Genomic DNA, 17,879 nt, shown 5'->3' with positions numbered 1-17,879 from the left:
CAACTGCATATAACTGAAATATCATCAATAAGAGTAGACTGTAAAATCATTGAGTAATGTAGTCTTCCAGCAAGTCGGCTTCCACAAACAAACCTCCATGGAGGTTGTATTTTTACCCCAGGCTTTTTTTGATCTGCTGGCAACCACGAGACTTAGAGCTAGGGCTGAAGACATCACAAGAAAAGTTTCTTTCATGAGATGATCCTTTTCATCATTGTATCGAGTTCTCTTATCAGTTCTTATCAGAAGTGTGGCACTTGGGGTCAACAAGCTTTCAGAAGCTGCCCCAAAATGAGGCCAAGGGAGTTTGAATGGAAAGCAAAGTTTCCCCTTTCAACTTGGGCAAGTTGCATGTCATATATGAGAGCCAGTGTTTCAGGAAGAACAGCTCTATTCCAAGTATATCAGAAAGCTGGCATTCGACATCACCCCTGAGCCTCTTGTGTTAAGGAGAAACTAACCTTTGTTGGTGCGGTTTATAGATGGACACTATAATATTTACCTTCCATATGCATGTCATTCATCCAGTACCATTGCTCCTCTCTTATACCCAAGAAATTGAAGCTAAAAGCTGTTAAGTAACTTACATACACAGCTAGTAGGTGGAGGGTCAAGATTAGAACTGGCCCCCGCAAAGTCAGGCTGTTTTCATAACACTATTGCCTCTCAGAGAAATTCATTGGCTAAGCGAGGAAGAATATTGTAAACATAAGAATGAACTAATTCCTTTACGTATGCCCTCTAAAATAAGATTTTAAAGACATGTCCAGAAGAATTATTCTATTCTAAAAGTAAAGATATTTCTATTTGTACGGTTCAATAATCCCGATTGTTATGGAGAACATTTTTTATTCCTCATTCTTTGCGTTTCCAGGGAAAAACTTCTAGTCTCTTCTCCCGCTGGGTTCTTATGCTTTCCTGAGGGAGGAGGATGACCACTGGGAGATTGCTGAGAGCGCCCTATCCAGTGTGCTGCTGTGGGGAGAGGGCTGCCCTGAGAGATTCATGGGCCCTGACTCTCTCCTGCTTTGTTAGACAACTTATTCTCAGAAGTGCTAGACTCATGTTGCTCTTCCAATGTCTATGTGCTAATTAGCCATCCCCTCCCTAAATTCTTCAGCTTCCAGAGGACCAGTTTAATTCAGTTGTGGAGTTGTGATATTTGTGGGGTACTAGGAAGCTCATTTTCGCCCTAAGCCTAACGCGTATTTCTGACACATTTTATGAAATACCCTCTTATATAACTTGACAATTTGACATCCACTTGGCTTTGGTCTTAGTGTTTGTATTTTATTTGCATCATTTAACTTTATTCTTCTAATAACTCTGGAGTCATTTATTCCTCACTTTCTTTCCCAACCCACCTCCAGTCTTTCAGCAAAAACATCTTTTCAAAAGTTAACCTGAGTCCGTCTTTTCTCTTGGCCCCCCATGCTATCACCCTGGTCTGAGCAACCTTCATCCCTGGCCTGGGTTACTGTTAGCACCTCCTGACTTAGAGATGTGTTTCCGCATTTCCCTCCTGGAGCAAGAGTGAGCTTTTTGAAATGTTGCTCCTCTGCTCAACACCCTGGGAGCCTCCCCTTTTCACTAGAGTGAAAGCTAAAGTCATATGGACTGCCCCATTTTCCTCTGTGACTTGTCACTTACTTGATAACTCCCCTTGCCAACAAAACTCCAGCGACACAGGCTTCCTTGGTATTCCTTGAAAGCACTAGGCACATCCATCTCAGGCTCTTGACCATATTATTCTTCTGCCTGGAACACACTTTCTCTAGGCACCTATTCATTGAACTCCCTCATGTGCAGGTCTTTGCTCAAATTATTGCCCTCTCAATAGGGCTAACCAGGACCATCCTACTCAAAATCACAAACTGTCCCCCACTCCTGTGCTTACTGTCCTCCATAATTTTGTTTTCCGTGACATATTTGTAACATAGATAATTTATTTATTATATGTATTGTTTGTATTATGTCTCTCCAATTGAAATTTCATAAGCTTTACTGTGCGTTTTGTTCATTGGTGTAGTCCAAGTGCTTGGAACATATTTGTTGAATGAATGAACGAATGAATATGAAATTATAGATTTCTGTACTTTTTCTATTTCCTTCTGTGTTTTTGTTGTGTCTTGGTTCTATTTCCTTCCAGCCAATTTTTTTATATTCTCTTTTTCTATAAAGTCGTGCTAAAAACAGCAAGGAGCAGGTAATACACACAAATGTGCAGTTCTCTGTTCAAGCACTTACCTCAGAGCTGCTGACTCAGTAGGTACAGTAGTCTCCTTATCTGTGGTTTCACTTTCTGTGGTTTCAGTTACTAGAGGTCAAATGTGGCTCTAAAATATTCAATGGAAAATTCCAGAAATAAATAATTCATGCATGAGTGTTAAATTACATGCCATTCTGAGCAGGGTGATGAAGTCTCTCGCCATCCCACTCCATCCTGCCCAGGATGTGAATCATCCCTGTGTCCAGCTGTATCAACCATCCATTATTCACTTAGTAGCCACTTTGGTTATCAGATTGAAAAAATACAGTCTTTAATAGTATATATAGGGTTCAGTGCTATCCAAGATTTCAGGTATCCACAGGACGTCCTGTAACGTATCCCCCTTGGGAAAGCGGGGACTACTGCATGTTATTGCAGACAAATGTTTTGTGTGGTGTACAAATGTCTCCAACTTCCCAGCCTATAATGTTTATTTCTTTACCACTCACTGCCTGACTATTAAGCCAATGGCATGCATATTAGATTTTTGTTAAGACAACATCTACTTCATTTACATACTTCTGCGTGGATGGAATAACACTAGCTTCTGTAACAAAGGGATTCCAAAATAGAGTGGCTTAAGAATCCAGAAGTGTGTTTCTCCACCGACAGCCTTGAGGTGAGTTTTGACAGGAGTTCTGCAGTGTGGTGTCATCTATACCCTTGGATTGGCAGTGGCCTTGTTTTCTACAAGATATGGCTTCCAAGCTTGCTTTAGCTGTTGCCATTCCCACGTTTCATTAGTGAGACCTTAACCTCATGACCACCCTAATTTGTGCAATGAAACATAGGAAATGTAGTCCCTCACTGGACAGCTAGGTCTCAACTATAATCCTATTGAAAGAAGGGCAAAATAGTATCAAATTGCAGTCTTAGCACAGGTAGGTATTATTATTATTATCATTTTTTATTTTTTATTTTTTTGAGACAGAGTCTCTCTCTGTCGCCCAGGCTGGAGTGCAGTGGCACGATCTCCTCTCACTGAAAGCTCCGCCTCCCGGGTTCACGGCGTTCTCCTGCCTCAGCCTCCCGTGTAGCTGGAACTACAGGCACCCGCCACTGCACCCGGCTAATTTATTATTTTTGATGGATAACTTCATTATTTAAATGTACATATAAAAGTCGCCTTTTTAAGTTACACAATTCAGTGTTTTTTAGTGTATTCACAATGTTGTGCAACCATCACTATTAATTACAGAAACTTTTCATCACTACAAAAAGAAATTCTATATCTCTTATCAGTCACTCCCTGTTTCTCTGTCTCCCAAAACCTTGGAAGCCACTAACCCATTTTTTGGTTTCTATGAATTTGTCTATTCTGGACATTTTACGTAAACGGAGTCATACAATATGTAACCTTTTGTGTCTGGCATCTTTCACTTAGCATAATGTTTTCAAGGTTCATCTATGCCATAGCATGTCTCCCTACTTCATTCTTTTTTATGGCTAAATAATATTCTGTTGTTTGGATGTATCACATTTTGTTTATCTGTTCGTTGACCAGTTGATTGTCATTTGGTATCTGAATTTTTTTCACATTTTGGCTGTTATGATTAATTCAACTGTGAAAACTTGTGTATACATTTTTTTGTGGATATATGTTTTTATTTCTCTTGGGTATTTAAGAGTGAAATTAGAATCATGTGGTAACTCTATGTTTAACTTTTCTGAGGAACTGTCAAACTGGTTTCCAAAGCAGCTGTACCATTTTACATTCCCACCTGTGTTGTATAAGGGTTCCAATTTCTCAACACTTATTACTGTCTTTTTTTATTCTAGCCTTCTCAATGGGTGTGAAGTAGTGTCTCATTGTGATTTTGTTTTGTTTTGTTTTGTTTTGTTTTTTTGTTTTTTTGTGTGTTTTTTTGAGATGGAGTCTCGCTCTGTCTCCCAGGCTGGAGTGCTGTGGCCGGATCTCAGCTCACTGCAAGCTCCGCCTCCCGGGTTCCCGCCATTCTCCTGCCTCAGCCTCCCGAGTAGCTGGGACTACAGGCGCCCGCCACCTCGCCCGGCTAATTTTTTTGTATTTTTTAGTAGAGATGGGGTTTCACCGTGTTAGCCAGGATGGTCTCGATCTCCTGACCTCGTGATCCGCCCGTCTCGGCCTCCCAAAGTGCTGGGATTACAGGCTTGAGCCACCGCGCCTGGCCTATTGTGATTTTGAATTGTATATCTCTGATGACCAATAATGAGTTTTTTTCTTTGTTCTTATTGGCCATTTATAGACTTCTTTGGAGAAATTCCTTTTCAAATCCTTTGTCATTTTTAAATTGGGTTGTCTTTTTTATTGTTGAGTTATAATAGTTCTTTATTTATCCTTTATATAGACCTTTATTAGATATATGACTTGCATTTTCTCCCATTCTGTGGGTTGTCTTTTTGCTTTCTTGACAGTGTCTTTTGAGTTATCGTCATTTTTTACAGTTGAGGAAAATGTGGCTGAGATATTAAATAGCTTGTCCAAGATCACCAGGTAGACCATGTTCCCCAGTGTCCCTTGCAGTTAGTTATGGCCATGAGACTGAGTTCCAGCCAATGCAATGGGAGTAGTGGAGGAGATGGGGGTGTGTGCAACTTCCAAACCTAGCTGAAAACAACCTCCCCTGTGTGATGTTCATGCTCTTTCCTTGTTCCAGGGCACTGGGATGGTGGTGTCCAGGACAACTCAGGCACATCAGAATAGTCATTCAGCCTGGGTTCTTGAATGACTGTGGAACGATGAGGGTGTGGAGGGAGAACCACTGACTGAAATACCTTCCCAGGACTGGCACAGCAGAGAAAACAAACAAACTTCTTGTTCTTTGGGTCACTGAGTCTTTTGGGTGTACTTGTTACTTCAGCTTAGCCATCCCTGACTAATACAACCCAGACTGCATTCTGCTTGAACATTTTCAATGCTGGAAGTTTCACTACTTTTCAAGGCAGTAAAGGTAACTCTTATTTTTTAATGCCGAGTCAAAATTTTTTTTCCATAAATTCTACACATGGTTGTAGTTCTTCCCTTTGGAGTAACAAGAATACATTTAGTACTTTCCTTTAGAATAAGCCTTCAAATATTTGACCACAGCTTAAGGGCAACCAAGCCTTTCTTTCTTCAGAGTTTGCATATAAGCAGTTACGTTTTATCAACACAAAAGACAATCACTAAAGCCAGAAGCTACCTCTCTCCTAAAATATGCTACACAATATGGTATTCAATGTCACTTTTTTCTTCTGCAGCTTTTTTTCAGACCAGGTAGAGCAAAGCCATGGAAGAAATACTCCTCAGATAATTTTGGTTTAGTCCTCTCCCCAGTTTAAACCTGCTGTGCAAGCTGACTGAAAGAAATCTTATAAAATGGAGGTACGTGGGGGGTCATGGGATCTAAGTTGTCTTTATATTACCACTGCACTCTGGAAGAGAGAGAAAGAGACTTTGAGCAAGGAAGGATGAGCACATGATCCCCTGGGTGTGGATGTAGAAAATGTAAGCTTTTTAAAGATGTGTGAGGGGAGACCCTGTGGGGTTGAAAAGGCAGCTGGGAAAGCTCTTGAGAGTCCTCCTTTCCATGAAGGCATTTAAATGAATTGCCTCTTTCTGCTTCTTCTACAATACCCTGTGGGGAGTCCCTGTCTCTCAGCAGAACTCTCTTTACCTGGCAGGATTCTTTTTGTCCTTTCCATTTGCCAGACATGACTTCTGACCAGGACTTTCCCATGTAGCCTCCACAATTGCAATATACCCCTCTATCAATAAATACAGCTGATGAATATTTGGCTAATTTCCATTCTCTCCCAATGTTAAATACCTCTCAGTGTGATCTAATTCAAATGTGTCCTCTGCCTGGTTTAGTCAGCTTAGGGATGTTCTCATCTGCTTGAGTTCTACCACAAAAAGGTTACTAAAGTACAATGAGTTGATTTAATTTGATTTTAATGATTTCTACAGATATTATTATTATTAATATTTTGAGACGGAGTCTCACTCTGTTGCCCAGGCTGGAGTGCAGTGGCACAATCTCGGCTCACTGCAACCTCTGCCTCTGAGGTTCAAATGATTCTCATGTCTCAGCCTCCTGAGTAGCTGGGATTACAGGCGCACGCCACCATGCCTGGCTAATTTTTGTATTTTTAGTGCAGACGGGGTTTCACCATGTTGGCCAGGCTTGTCTTGAACTCCTGACCTCACGTGAGCTATCCACCTTGGCCTCCCAAGGGGCTGGGATGACAGGCGTGAGCCACCGTGCCCGGCCAGTTTCTAAAGATATTAAAATATAAACTAGTCTTCAGCCTCAAGAGTTTATCCTAACTTGAGAGGAAGCCAAGGTCCACTAAAATGCCTCAGTTCCTAAAAGCAGATGCAATTTTTTGCATTGACACAGTGGAGATTTCAGCTGGTGATATAGACTGAACTGTCAATGCAATTCACTTTTGTAAGATTCCCTGTGGAAAAAGAGGTGAGGGAACAGGTGAAACAGCAGAATGAGCTCTTTTCGTTTCTAGACTGACTGACCTGACCTTGCCCGAAAGCCTTCAGCTGAATATCTTAAGTTGGAAATATTGAACAAAGCTTATGGCTGTATTGACGGAGAAGGATAATTGTCTTCCTGCTTATTTAATTCATCTTCCTTCCCCATGAACTCCCTGTGTTCATCTGACTTTGATTTATTTTTCTTCTGACTAACAGTAACCTCCTGTCAGGATGCCCCAAAAGGCACACCAACAAGCTGATGGTAGCTAGGGCTTCTCTATTCACCAGAATTATCTGGCTTCAAACAAGAATGCAATTTCCTGGGCACTAATGCTATCCATGTTCTGTAATGGTCTCTCCTGCTTCCATTAGTGATAGTAAAAGGCCCTTTGTGAATGGAAAACTTTTATGCATGCACATGCATGCACACACACACGCACGCAATATGAAAGTTAAAAAAAAAGCTAGAACATACTTGCCAACAAAAGCTTGATGCTAAGATACTACCATTTCTTTTACTCAAAAGGTTAGTAAGTGAAAGCAAAAGGCCGTCACTGGGCCACTGCTGTGTCTGAAGTCATCTTCAAAGATGATAACGACTTCCTTCTGTGAGTAAGGAACCACCCCTCCTTGCCTCTGCTCTGCCTCTGTGAGGTCTAAAATAATCTATTGGTCTTCATTAGGGGACTAACCAGAGGTCAGAAGGCAGTAGGAGAAGGATGTAGAATTTGTTCCTCCTTCAGAAAAATCCTAGCTTGCCTCCAGGTGTACTGTTCTTTCTCTTGTAAAGCCTAGCTGCAAATGTTACAAAGCAGTTCTCTCTCCTTTGCAGGATTTTGTTCCCTTTAGGATCCCAAGGTACAGATTGGAATTGACATCTGGATCCTCCTTCACACTCTTTTTCAACAACCATCTCTCCCAACCTAGCCTAGTTTTTATTTTTTAGACCTATGTAGAAAATTGCCTTGAACTTATGTTAAGCCTACTCTTGCTGTCAAAGGTTTCCCTCAATAGCTGAACCTCCAATATGTACTTTGCAAACTTCCTACTGACTTCTCCCATTTGTGCTAACTCTCAGAAGGTTCCCATTTGTTTTTCAGTATCCAACTTTTTCCTTTCCTGACAGAAAGGAGGGTATACATCCATGATGAAAGGAAATTAGTGCTATAGCCTAAAATGCTAGGCCTAGAGTCAGTCTCTCAGTTCTAACTCTTATTATTTGTATAACACGTAACCAAGGATAAATCATTTGACTATTGAGAAGCCTATGTTCTCTATTAAAAGGTCAGGATAATGATCCCCAACCTCTAGGGTCAACTGGACATGTCCAGGGATGAGAGCTGTGAAGTAAGACAACGTAGGGCAACCACCTGGCTGGTGGGGAGCACTCGATCAATTTATTAACTCTTAAGGAGGAAAAGAGGAAAAATAGATTCTTGTATCTGCCCCTAGCTCTCTGTAAGATTCTGAGGTAATCTTTAACGGAATCTTAGAGCTGGAAAAGCATTGGCCTCATCTAATGCAACATTATCATTTACCAGAAAGAACCTTGTGTCCCTGAGAGGTTAACTGATTTGAACATCACAAAGTTCCTGCCAGAGGCCAGACATGTCCAGGGTTCCTGAGACCATGGCCAGCAGTTCTTTGCCTAATGTTTCCTCTCCCCTAACCAGAAAGTTTTTCTTCACCAGACGGATGTACTTTTCTCTAATCCAACTTACTTTTTCGTTGAACCTAGCACCTTAGCCTTCCAATTCCTTTTAAAATTTAGTTTTTGAAGGAGCTAAATCATTTTTCTTTCTAAACTTTCGGGCCAGGTGTGGTGGCTCATACCCATAATTCCACCATTTTGGGAGGCCAAGGCCGGTGGATAGCTTGAGGCCAGGAGTTCCAGACCCACCTGGCCAACATAGCGAAACCCCGTCTCTACTAAAAATACAAAAAATTAGCTGGATATCGTGGCAGGCTCCTATAATCCCAGCCACTCAGGGGGCAGGAGGTTGTAGTGAGCTGAGATTGTGCCACTGCACTCCTGCCTGGGCTACAGAACAAGACTCAAAACAAACAAACCCAAGAACAAATGAAAAAACAAACTGTCTCTGAAAGATATGAAAAAGAGAAACAATTAAATTTTATGAAAGCTATGTGATGGCTTTACCACATCATCTTAACTTTCTCCTTTGTGAGAGTGTCACTCAAGCTCCCATCAAGCACATATATACGTTCGACACCTCCTCTTAGCAGGGGTTGGCAAGCTACAGCTCATGGGCTCAATCATCACGCTTACCCCTAGTTTGTAAATAAAGTTTTATTGAAACACAGCTGGGCTCACTGGTTTGTGTATTGTTGCTGGCTGCTTTCTGGCAACAATGGCAGAGTTGGATATTTGTGACAGACTGGCCTACAAAGTCTCAAATATTTACTCTCTGGCTCTTTACAGGAAAAGTTTGGGGATTCCCTGCTCTTAGCACCCACCTCACCTTCAAATTTCCTTTATGTATATCCTCCAAGAAACTATTTTCCACAAGAGCCTGGGTTTATTTTTGCAGAACATTTTAAAAGCATTTGATTATTTACTTTTGTCTGAATAAAAAATATGGACAACAATTTGAAAAATACAAGAAAGCACAGAGAGCAACATAGCAATCAGCTGTGATCTCGCCAGGCAGAGCTATGGACTGCAAGTTTTTTAGTCCTCGTTCAAGGATTCAGTCAGCCAGGAAAGGCCAGGCCCATCAACCCTGGGCATCAGAGGTCCCTGAGTCTTCTATAAGCAAGTAGTGTGTGTTGAGTTTCCGGGTAGGAAATAGAGATAGCTTAATTGTTCTGTATAATACAGTGGGGAATTCTTCATCATATTTTTTTAAAAATTTAGCTTTTCAAGCTTCTGGAAAGGAGGAAGTAGAGGAGAAAGATGAAAGAGCAACAAAATGGAGAGGTCAAGGGACTTTGAAGGAGAGAGGTGGAGGTTATGCAGTTTTAAAGTTTTATGAGTTGCTGTGATAAAAACTTTCAATCATCTCCCCCAAACCTTCAATAAAGTCGACCTCACATCCTGAGATCCCGGGGCAGTAGCATGTTTGGCTACTCTTTGAATGTGGGGGAGCCAGTTTCCCATCATGTGGATCAGGTTCCTCACATGCAGGGCAGTGACGCCCTGGGCAAAACAGTCTAGCGGAAGCAGGGGCTCAAATAAAGAAGCAAGCGTGTTAACCTAATACCCTTGGAAATTCCGATTGCTCTTGGCAAGGTCACTGAACTTTCCATAAATTGTGGAGTTGGGAGATCTGAGCCCATGTTGTCCAGATTTTAAGGCACAATGAAAGTACACACAGCCCAGAGTATGAGTGTGTGTGTGTGTGTGTGTATGTGTGTGGTCTTTGTATATGTAAACTAGTTTCTTTTCACCTTCCCCGTCTTCCAAAATAACAAAACAACTAAGTCAAAATTGTAGTTGGTTATTTCTTTTCTTGCTTTTTTTTTTTTTTTTTTTTTTACACTTTAAGTTCTGGGGTACACTTGCAGAACGTGCAGTTTTGATACATAGGTATACACATGCCATGGTAGTTTGCTGCACCCATCAACCCGTCACCTACATTAGCTATTTCTCCTAATGCGATCCCACCCCCAACAGGTCCCAGTGTGTGATATCTCCCTCCCTGTGTCCATGTGTTCTCATTGTTCAGCTCCCACTTACGAGTGAGAACATGCAGTGTTTGGTTTTCTGTTCTTGTGTTAGTTTGCTGAGAATGATGGTTTCCAGATTCATCCATGTCCCTGCAAAGGACATGAACTCATCCTTTTTTATGGCTGCATAGTATTCCATGGTGCATATGTGCCACATTTTCTTTATCCAGTCTATCATTGATGGACATTTTGGTTGGTTCCAAGTCTTTGCTATTGTGAATAGTGCTGCAATAAACATACATGTGCATATTCTTTATAGTAGAATGATTTATAGTCCTTTGGGTGTATACCCAGCAGTGGGATTACTGGGTCAAATGGTATGTCTAGTTGTAGATCCTTAAGGAATCGCCACACTGTCTTCCACAATGGTTGGACTAATTTACACTTCCATCAACAGTGTAAAAGTGTTCCTATTTCTCCACATCCTCTCTGGCATCTGTTGTTTCCTGACTTTTTAATGATCACCTTTCTAACTGGTGTGAGATGGTACCTCATTGTGGTTTTGATTTGCATTTCTCTAATGACCAGTGATGATGAGCTTTTATTCATATGTTTGTTGGCTGCACAAATGTCTTCTTTTGAGAAGTGTCTGTTCATCTCCTTTGCCCATTTTTGATGGGGTTGTTTGTTTTTTTCTTGTAAATTTTTTTAAGCTCTTTGTAGATTCTAGATATTAGCCCTTTGTCAGACGAATAGATTGCAAAAATTTTCTCCCATTCCGTAGGTTGCCTGTTTGTTCCGATGATAGTTTCTTTTGCTGTGCAGAAGCTCTTTAGTTTAAGTAGATCCCATTTGTCAATTTTGGCTTTTGTTTCCATTGCTTTTGGTGTTTTAGACCTCAAGTCTTTGCCCATACCTATGTCCTGAATGGTGTTGCCTAGGTTTTCTTCTAGGATTTTTATGGTTTTAGGTCTGACATTTAAGTCTTTAATCCATCTTGAGTTAATGTTTGTTTAAGGTATAAGGGAGGGTTCCAGTTTCAGTTTTCTGCATATGGCTAACCAGTTTTCCCAACACCATTTATTAAATAGGGAATCCTTCCCCGTTTCTTGTTTTCGTCAGATTTGTCAAAGATCAGATGGTTGTAGATGTGTGTGTTATTTCTGAGGCCTCTATTCTGTTCCACTGGTCTATTTATCTGTCTTGGTACAAGTACCATGCTGTTTTGGTTACTGTAGCCTTTTAGTATAGTTTGAAGTCAGGTAGCGTGATGCCTCCAGCTTTGTTCTTTTTGCTTAAGATTGTCTTGGCTATGCGGGCTCTTTTTTGGTTCCATATGAAGTTTAAAATAGTTTTTTCCAATTCTGTGAAGAAAGTCAATGGTAGCTTGTTGAGTAAAGCATTGAATCTATAAATTACTTTGGGCAGTATGGCCATTTTCACGACATTGATTCTTCCTATCCATGATCATAGAATGTTTTTCCATTTATTTGTGTCTTCTCTTATTTCCTTGAGCAGTGGTTTATAGTTCTCCTTGAAGAGGTCCTTCACATCCCTTGTAAGTTGTATTCCTAGGCATTTTCTTCTCTTTACAGCAATTGTGAATAGGAGTTCACTCATGTTTTGGCTCTCTGTAGTTGGTTATTTCTTAAACTGTGTACAAGAGGATACAAGTTGTTTAGCTATTTTCTGGATGATAGGAAGGGGAAAGAATAGACAGAAAAGAGTGATGATGAGCGGCATTATTCAGCCTCCATACTCTAAAAGCCAGTAGTGGAACAGCAGTCTGAAAAAGACTTTTCTTCCTCTAAACAATGACCACAACACTGCCATCATTCTATAAACACTTTTGGAGACTTACCATGCTCATAAGTGCACAATTCACCTTTAGATGTCTTATTATATACACTATTGGGCACACCACACAACTTACGTCATGAATAGGGACAGATGCCTAAATGTGTCAATGAAGAAATGTTTCTGAGGAGCACAGATGAGGGGGAATATCCTCTTTTATAACCCTCAATTTTTCCTTTTTCTGTCGGTGCCAACACACACTGCACAATGAACGTAATTTTATTTTCAGTTGACAAAAAACTATATGTATTTATCATGTACATGTTATTTTGAAGTAAGAACATAGTTTCAAAATATGATCCCTTATTTTTAAGTTTTTTCCTGTACTATATTGAACGGGATCATACATGATCCTTTATATAGTGTTTAAATCTTTACTCTTTGTCCAAATCTGATGAGTGTTGCAGACGTTCCATATTTCTGAAATATCCTAAGTAAAAGTATTTTTTTGTGACTTTAAGAGATTAAGACTGGGCAGAAATCACACATTTTCAGGTCAGTCTTAAGTGAAAACAGGGTAGTTGGCCCTTTACAGGATATGATCTGAGAAATATCTGCACCAGTGTTCTCTGTACAACCTTGTGATTCAGTTCTGTATTTTTGCCAAATGAGAAGAATTTCTCTAAGTCGAAGCATCATTCCCTGTCAAAGTCTCCAGGGAAGAAGTAACCCTTTAGGACAAGCCCATCATACCACTTTCCAAATTAAAGCTTGCCAGTGGCCCTCAGTCCTCTCAGAGAGAGGCCAGGTCCTTTGCCCGTGCACCTGTCTTTCACTGCCCAGCCCCCGCAGCAGCCGGCCCACTTCTATAGAAACTGCAGAGAACCCACTGAAGGGCACACTTGAAAGTGTTTTCGAGCCAATGCCAGCTCCTAGCACCTGTTCCTCCCTCCGTGACAGCAGGGCCACCTCCTCTGCCGCTAGGAGATTAACTGCATCTCAACAGAGCACAGCAGGGCCCCATGCAGCACTAGTGTGTGTGTCTACTCAGCTAGACTGTGTTTGTTCTTGCTTTCTTAATGAGGTAGTGTAGCAACCCAGCACATCTTACCTCCCGCGCACCACACCCACGACTTCCCTTTCATCCCAGCTCTTAGCAGCCACCTTCCCCTACACATAGCCTGCGCTTGGGCCACGAGGCACAGTGTGGGTGCTAGCAGGGGCTCTGCTCTTTCCTGCCTTGGTGTACTTGTGCCTGTGTTCTTTGCTGGACTGCCCAACCCACCCTCGGATGTCTGTAAAACTCTTACGCAACCCTGAAGATGCTGGCTCAAACACAACTGCTGGCCTTCCAAGGTATAGTTCATGACATCCGCGTCTGTGTTTTTCACTAGCATCTTGGGCACACTCTTGCAGCATTTATAGTATTTGAGGTTTTTGTTGGTGGTGTTTATTTTCTTTCTCTTCCTCTAGATTTACTCAAAGAAGAAGAATCGTAATCATCTTTATACATTCAGAACCTGTTATAGTGCCTAGCGCCTAATAAATAAGTACTGGTTGAATCAAGGTAATGTAATAGCTACTAACACTCTAGGGAGAAATACTTTCTTATAGTCTTTGTGGGTGACCAGCTAACATCAGGCTCTTCACTTCAAAATTAAAGTCAGAAAATATCCAACCCAGTATTTCCTCTAAACTCTCCATTCCTAGGCCCAACCGAGCTTATCAGTATCACTCTTGAATGTCTTACAGAGTTTTGAAGCAGTGTGCCCCAAACTGAATTCCAGATTTTATCCCCCAATTCTTATCTTTCTGGTTTTCCCCATTTCAGTTAAGGGCAACTTCATTCTTTCAGTGGCTGAAGCCAAATATTTTGGAGTTAGACCCTGATTCTTTCCTTTTTCTTATTTTCACATTGAGGTCTTTAGCAAATCCTGTTGGCTCTTCCTTGATTCCAGCACTGCTCTGCTGGTCCATGCCACCATGCTTGCTTATGTTTCCTGCCAACAACCTCCTAACTTGTTTTCCTGCTTCCACCTTTGCCTGACTCCCACCCTTTTCTCAATATAGCAACTTGAGAGGTTCTTTAACATGATGATTCAGATCATCTCACTTCTGTCCTCAAAACTCATCAATGACCACTTTGTTCCCTGCTGTTCCCCAGCATCTGAACAGTGCCTGGCATATAACAGGCATTCAGTATTTGCTGAATGAATAAATGAAAGTTTAAGCCTTGGTTTAAAAAACAGACAGATACCAAGAAGTTGCAATTTATCATATTATTTTTTGGTCACCTAATAGGGTATATAATCTGAATGTACTACATTTTAAATATAATCGTGTTTTTAATATCACCCATATGTTCCAGAAATATCATGGTACTGAAGATAATCTCTTTCTATCTAGCAATAAATTGACCACAAAATAACCATTTGGTCCTGGCTGGTGTCCTAGCTCTTAGGGAGTTGGTTTCTTCAGCTTTGAAAGGAGAGAACTGGATTCAAAGATTTTTGTAATCTCTTGCAATTCAAAATATCTATGATTATTTTATTTTATGTTATTTTTTGGGGTGAACTTCAGCTCTTTCCCTTTCTCAAAACACGGACTGGACTTGCTCTTCCTGAATGGCCCTTCATTGGACCTGGTTTTTAACATACAAGTTAATTTTACAGAAGAAACCTACCCAGACACTGGAAGAATTCAGACCTGGTAAGGCGGGGTAGGAGAGCACTCCCGAAGAGGCAGACCCAGTGTCTTGGACCTAATGGGATTTGGGGAGAGAGCGTATGAGACTGACTATGAGGACAAACCTCTTCTACTGCCAATCTTTGTCCTTTTCTTCCTTTGAGACCTGGGCTGAGGGGTTAGTGAAGTGTTCTTGACTTTGGAAAGTAATGTCAAGGAACAAATTTCCAAGTGCAGCTCACTTACACTGTTTGGGAGATTGTATTTGTTCAAAAAGCCATTTTAACACTGCAGTTATTTGCAATAATTTTTTCAGTGGTATATTTACATAGGAAGCTAATATAAGATGAAGTCATTGGTGTCAACTCTAAGGGAGTTTTGAGTAATTGGGTGGAAACGTTGCTCACCTAGCCTTTGGGTGGAAAATTATAAAAACAAATCAAATATGTAAATTATAAAAACTTCACCTTTCAGTATTTTAAAATTAAATTGAATTCTATTTAAAAATATTTATAGTATAGGTTTCAGATGCTGCACTTCAAAACCTGCAATTATTTGTGTATGATTTTAAATACTTCATTTAAAAATGAGAAAATTGCCTGCTTATGTAACTTTAAACTCTAATAATTTCAGTTCTCGCTCATAATCAGAAGATAGCAAATGGCATACAAAAGCAAGGCAGTTCGAATTTCCCAGCTTCAGCCCAGCGACTAACCCTCATCAAGCATTGTTCAGAACAATTTTCCAACTCATTGACGACACTCTCCAGTTTCTGCTGAGTGATTTTGCAAATTGCTTTCATCATCCTTGCTCCAAGCTCTTCCAAACAATGTGCCATCAGTGAGTAAATAAATATTTTCTGCTCGCTTATATCACGCCCAAATCCAAAGTTAATAAAACTTGAGTGTGACTAGAGCTTGTAAATATCAGATCTAAACAATCATTTATAGAATTGTTTGTCTTTAATTACTAACATAATAAATAATAACAGTTGTAAAAAATTCAAGAATCACAGAAACGTACAGTGTAAGTTGCAAAGTTCTTCCTGTCTACTCGCCCATCATCCCCAGGCTTACACCTGGAGGTAGCTGGAGTTATCAATTGGGTATCATTTCAAAAATCTTCTCTATTCACAAGCACACATACTTGTATACACACAGTACACCTAAGTATGAATTTCTCCTCTCTCTCTCCCTCCTTTCCTCCATCCCTTCCTCCCTCTCTTCCTCCCTCCCTCCCTTCTTTCCTTCCAAAAATGGGATCTCTTCTGGTTATGTCATTAAATCCTTTTTCTACCCAACAAGCATCATAGTGATCCTTCCACAATAGCACATACAAGTTTGCCCCATTTTTAAAACGGCTTTTTGGTATACTGAATCTCAAATGTGCTATAGTTTATTAACTATTCTCCTACTGTTTGGCATTTAGGTTGTTACCAGTTTTTCAAGGTCACTAGTAATGTCACAAATTTTGGAATAAGGGATGAATAAAATAGTTAAAGTAAAGGAACAAAAAGAAAGTTGATCTGTGCCATTAGATAATCTGAGAACTCAAAGTCAAAACACAGTCAGAATTATGTTTCATCAGGCCTTTGATAACTGAAAGCTGACCTCAGGTTACCACACCTCAGATACGACGGTGGCAGGCCACTTGCTGGCTGAAAGTCGCTGCCTCATGAGTGTCCAGAAGCTACAACCTACACAAGTGGGCAAAAGAGACTATGGCAGCTCAAACTCATCATCTCCGGCAGAACATATGAAACACTTGACTTCTGAGATTATCTGTGGGAGGGCTCCTGGGCCAGTCTACACCTGGACACATCCTCATATGTTCTGGTAAGAATCCTGATGCCACTGGGTTTCTGGAAAGGCCTGAGGTCTTAGACCACCCAGGGGCTCACCTAGAATCTTGAGGTCAGTTCATTCCACCCTGTTTCTCATTCTTGTCAGCCAGACACAGCCTCAAATGCAAGCCCCTCTGCCCGTTGAACTTTCGTGTTCTGCCTCTCATTTAATCCTTCCATGGCTGTCTTCCCACCCAGCCTTTCCATTGGTCCTTCAGAGTCCTCTACACACTCCACCTGATCACAGAGCAATTCCTTTGACTTACTCATTCTGTATCTGCATCTGACTATCTGAAGAAAACATCATTAATTTTGTAGTCTTTTCAAGGATTGTGTGGAGCCTGCTGATTCTTCAACATCTTCACCATCTCTGAGCCTGAGTCCAAGGATGGGATGAGGAAGAAAAAAATCAGAAGCGAGAGGAGAGTTGGCTTCCAAATAATATCTTTATCCCCTTATGGATGGCTCCCTGTAATGCGGGCTCTATCACTACCTTCCCTTTCTTGTCACTCTTACCTTCTAAACTCTTGGTCATTTTTCTAAGTTTATGGAAAAATTTGGTTCCTGTGTGTATCGTAACCTTCCCGTCTTTATAAGTCCCACCTTCAGCCTGGGAGATTCCATTGGTAATGTGGGTACTCAGTGAAGATCCTGGTCTAATGGACTCTTGACTGTCTCTTCTTCATGAATCGCCACCTCCGCTCTCCCATTTCCATCCTCCACACCCATGTGCACGTCTTATCCATCAGAACATTTTTCCTCTAAGTTCTTAAGTTCCCATCTCTCTCTCTCTCTGCCTGAATTTCCTCTCCTCCCAGCCCTCTCACCCCTTCACTCCCACCTGCTTAGGAGCCTTATCATGATCCTCACGCTGACATCGTGAGCCCAGAGCCTCTGCCTCGGACTTCAGACACTCATTGTATGTCTTACCTGATGAGTCTTGGTGCAGATTTATCTTTCATCTCTATTCTACCTGTCTTACCCTCTCCCTCCCTGTGGTCAAATCCATGTCCAAAAGCCAGCTATCCTCCACCTGAGCTGTTTTAATTTTCTTTGGAAAGCCCTCCCTTCTCCTAGTTTTTCTTTGTAATTTCACCTTGATCAGCTTCCCCAGATGCCATACACACTACTCCATGACAGGGAAATCTTGACTTTCCCTTTCTTCCACTTGATTGAAGACTCTCCCTATTGCTATCGACCCCCCACAC

At 41.1% G+C, this 17,879-nt stretch overlaps 1 long non-coding RNA gene across 1 annotated transcript in view; it reads left to right on the top strand.

Moving 5' to 3' along the window:
• Nucleotides 1-5,357: 5,357 nt before the first annotated feature.
• Nucleotides 5,358-17,879, top strand: part of LOC117096989 — a 66,276-nt gene continuing 53,754 nt past the window's right edge. The window contains exons 1-2 of the long non-coding RNA XR_004442747.1: nucleotides 5,358-5,612; nucleotides 15,462-15,668. This is a non-coding gene — a long non-coding RNA (uncharacterized LOC117096989). The remainder of the gene's footprint in view (nucleotides 5,613-15,461; nucleotides 15,669-17,879) is intronic.

This window comes from Trachypithecus francoisi, unplaced genomic scaffold (assembly GCF_009764315.1).
Source record: "Trachypithecus francoisi isolate TF-2019V2 unplaced genomic scaffold, Tfra_2.0 Lachesis_group15, whole genome shotgun sequence".
NCBI lineage: Eukaryota > Metazoa > Chordata > Mammalia > Primates > Cercopithecidae > Trachypithecus > Trachypithecus francoisi.
Note: the sequence above shows the minus strand (reverse complement) of the source record. Positions and strands in the feature narration are given on the sequence as shown.